The 4,019-nt window shown below is 41.2% G+C and overlaps 1 long non-coding RNA gene across 1 annotated transcript; it reads right to left on the reverse strand.

The window, feature by feature from the left end:
• Positions 1–716: 716 nt before the first annotated feature.
• LOC125552224 (uncharacterized) lies at positions 717–3,211 on the reverse strand. The gene is made up of 2 exons (XR_007303474.2): positions 2,427–3,211; positions 717–1,860 (listed from the first exon to the last, which is right to left on the reverse strand). It is a non-coding gene; the product is annotated as an uncharacterized LOC125552224 (long non-coding RNA).
• Between the last annotated feature and the right edge of the window lie 808 nt (positions 3,212–4,019).

Consider the following 4,019-nt stretch of genomic DNA (forward strand, 5'->3'; position numbering starts at 1 on the left):
TTGAGAAGTGGAGATCGTGGGGGTCATGGGTGAGTATTATATTCCATCATGGGAAGTGGAACGGTTTGAGTGGCAACTACCAAAAATTCAGATAAGAATTTTTTTATATTCTGTTCGCAAATTCTTCAGTTGTCAAGGACACAGTGAAGACTTTGAACGGGTTTAAAATAGAACGCACATGAAGAATTTGTGCACAGACTAGGTTGAGTTTAGCATAGAGGGGGAACGGGTCCTATCATATTCACTTAGAGGAAAATCAACTTGAGAAATTAGCAATAAGTGAATGTTGTTGAGGACATTGAAAACTCATATATATATATATATATATGTATATATATATATATATATATACTAGCAAAAATGCCCGTGCGTTGCAACGGGAGAAAAAAGTGCACATTCCTATCCTAATAAGTATGTCTAAAGACCTCTCAAAGGTCAACATCCTCTTGTTCAACATGGCGTCCCACCTGTTTCACAACCTATGCTTCTCCCTGCCATCATTGATAGTGGCCGCAATGTCCGAGACAACGCCCGTGCTTCGCTATGGAGCAAAGTAGACGTTGCTAGAAATGAGTAGCATGTGTTCCTCTATATAATTTCATACAATTAATAATGAATATCACGAAGGTAATTTATATTACATACCATCAAATCTTGCGACATTTTTAATGTAGCACTTAGGCATAGAAATAACATAACATGTAGTGCATCACCCAAAAAATTAATACGTCAAAATGCATGGATAAAAAAATGGTAAAACTATAGAAAGGGGTAGCTACTCACAAAAATATGAATGCAATAGTAATGTAACATGATGGAATAACACAACGCTCTAATATTGATACGTAAAGACGATGCTGGGCCAAAGCGAAGTAATAATCATCTGCTCTCACCATACCTTGGCTTCTCAAGTTCCAAGGATTTCTCTGTAAGGAAGCATATAAAGGTTAAGAACATCAGACAAAGGTAGAATCTAGGAAGAATATAAAGGTTAAGAACATCAGACAAAGGTAGAATCTAAGATAATTGGGTTGTAGCAATCGTATGCTGCTTGTTTCAAAGACTGTTTCCACTGCAAAAAGGCACATTAACAAATAATCAATGGTACAGCTGCAAAATAATATTGAAAAAGTTTGTATATTTCACACTAATTCGGCATGACTACAGATGAAGAACTCAATTGCTTATGGTTTTTCTCAAAGAGTCGTGCACTGCAATTGGAGTAACTTTAATGCACATGTTCTATGGCAATCAGGACAGCCAGTGCGCTGATCATGTCAGTGCTTTGGGTACCAAATTTATCAACTATAAATCACCTTGACCTAGATCACTGAACTTCTCCTGAGTCAGCAGCACAACCCAGACGTACATATATCTCTCATATACATACTCAGGGGATCAATTTTTTTGTTTATTTCCTTTCTGTTTTCCTCATAACATCGCTTTTCTTATTGTGCTTTTGCTCTCTTGTTTGTCTCCTCCCAGTGCACCACTAAAATCAATCACGGAGTCACGGCTGAAGTAGATTGGGTCAAATCGAGTAGCATAGCATGTCCAGCAGCGCATGCGGATCTCCAGTTGCAACGAGGTTTTTGGCACACGGGATTTTTGGCACATGGGATTTCTGCAGTTGGTTGTGAGTAGTGCTACTCCATTGTTGCTCGATGGAAAGATAATAATCAAGTTATATGTACTGAGAGAATCAGGTTATCTGTAGTTCTGTACTAAGAGAATCAGGTTGAGCTATGGGCGTACTTTACCTCAAGTCCTGAAGCCTTTACTTTAATCACTGTTGTTGCGCATGCAAGCTCATGCTGGAATACCTTTAGCTGCATATTACATCCACAAATAGTTCCCCTGCTGCAAAAATTATAAGAACAGATCACTTCCAAGGTTCAAAACCGTTCTTTGAACTCCATCTTATAGAACAATGTCTATGACCTTAATGTAAACAACATGTCTTAAAATAGTAAATGCATGGGCTGCAAAAAATTTGAAGAACCGAACCCTTCCAAGGTTCAAATAGTTTTTTGAACTGTCTATCATAGATATGAAGATTTGGGTCCCAGAAAAATAGGGCAGGATTAAGATGCAGAGTTTTCAGTGACTCATTATGCTGTAGTTTGTATCCCTGTTCGAAACGAAATATATGTACACTGAAATCCTATTTACCCGACGCGATAAGTCAAAATAATAATCAACCAATTGTATTTGCTGAGCATGAGAACTTATTCTTTTAATATGTCAGAAAGGAGATCAGACACAATCAACAATAGGTTATTTAGAAAATAAATGACATGCCAATTGGCATACAAATCTTCAAAAAACGTTTGACATGATGATTTAGCTGTTGCAAATGGCAAATGAATTACAGCTAAGAAAGAAAACATCAAGTAGCTAGAAAAAATTGGATCTGAAAGAACTACCTGACAGTAAACAGGAAAGAAGATAGTTGAGGCGTGCAGGCACATACAATGGCACCGGTAGGAAAGAAACCCATCTTCATTGATCAAATTGTTCTCATGTTGTGCAGATACGACGAGAGAGCCATCCGTAGATAGTGAGGTGCACGTATGACCTAGTTAGTCCTGACACGCCATTGATTCATCCATTGACCAAAAAGACAAGGTTCCAACCAAGCATGCATGAGCACATCCCAGGAGCTCCTAGCAGAATCCTGAAGCTGCAACACGCCCTGCGACGCCCGTATAGTTGCCTGGCAGCGATAACACACGCCCGCCCAGTTAGACCCCGGCCCAGCGCGCCAGGGTCATGACCGCACGCCTCCCTCCTACCAGCCACAGTCAGGCCAGTCCATGGGATGGAGTAGAAGTATAATTGGTTGTGGAATAACAACAGCTACTGCCGGACAAATTAGCCTCGTCGCCGGTGGCCTAGCTCCTGCCGCTACTGCCAGATCGGGGTGGAGGGAAAGGAGGCTTGTGCTCCAGACCAGGGAAGGGAAGAGTCGGGAGGTGGCACGCAGGCCTCGCCGGATTGGTCGGGAGCGGCGCGCCATAGGAGGAAACAACAGTGACTTGTGGGAGGTTGGCATCAGCGGCGGTGGCGAGCGGTGCGGCGGCCGCCGTCAATTTCGATTGGGCCAAAAAAGGGATTGGGGCGTGGGGACGGGCGAGCGGGTAGGCAGGCGTCCGACTCATGTTTTTTTGGCTATACCCATGAAACGTTGTTTACTTTTTCTTTTGATGAGGGGAGCATGGCTTAGAGTCCTGTTCGGATTGGTTTTGGTGGGCGCTTGGGCCGGGCAGGGCACGATGCGACGGGCAAAGAAACGAATCGTTTTTTACGCGACAGACGGACGAAAATCACCGTATTGACGAAAAGATGAATAGTATCACCTCGGATGTAGAAAATAATATAGGTGAAAAGAACTGAAAGCGTAAATTCATGAGAAGAAGCGTATTGTAACGATGAACCCGGAGACTCAATCCGTGCTTTATTATTAGGGATATATATATATATATATAGGGTTTAGGGTTTATATATATAGTCAATAAAGAACACCAGTTGAAAAGTTGAAGAAATTGCAAACTTGAGGAATTTGAAGAATTTGCAAAATGATGAAAACCTCAAATTTGAAGATTTTCAACTTTGGTTGGCGGCGTGACCCACCATATAAGAATGATGATTTCTGACACCGCGTATAATTGTTGTAGGGTTCTGAGAATCAAATTCTTCATTAATTTCTTCACACTTAGAGGGTTAGTCTTCATTGATTGAAGAAAAACGTTACATCGTGTGTTGCACATCTAAGTCATCAATTTTGCAGAAGTGTTAGGATGTGTGTCCTTTCAAAGAACACTCAAAGATTCTAAGATATTTAGCTCACACCGCAACTTGCGAAATCTCTTTTCATCCAAGGCTTTGTGAAGATATCCGCTAGCTGTTCTTCATTCTTTGTAAGAGCATCTAGTGCCCCTTAGTGATTTTGGTGTATTGAAGACTTATAGGTCAAGGGACTAATGTGTTTGTCAGTGTACACAGGGTCTATTAGTCTA

Source organism: Triticum urartu, chromosome 1A, assembly GCF_056163025.1.
Source record: "Triticum urartu cultivar PI428250 chromosome 1A, HENAU_Tu73, whole genome shotgun sequence".
NCBI classification, from domain to species: Eukaryota; Viridiplantae; Streptophyta; class Magnoliopsida; order Poales; family Poaceae; genus Triticum; species Triticum urartu.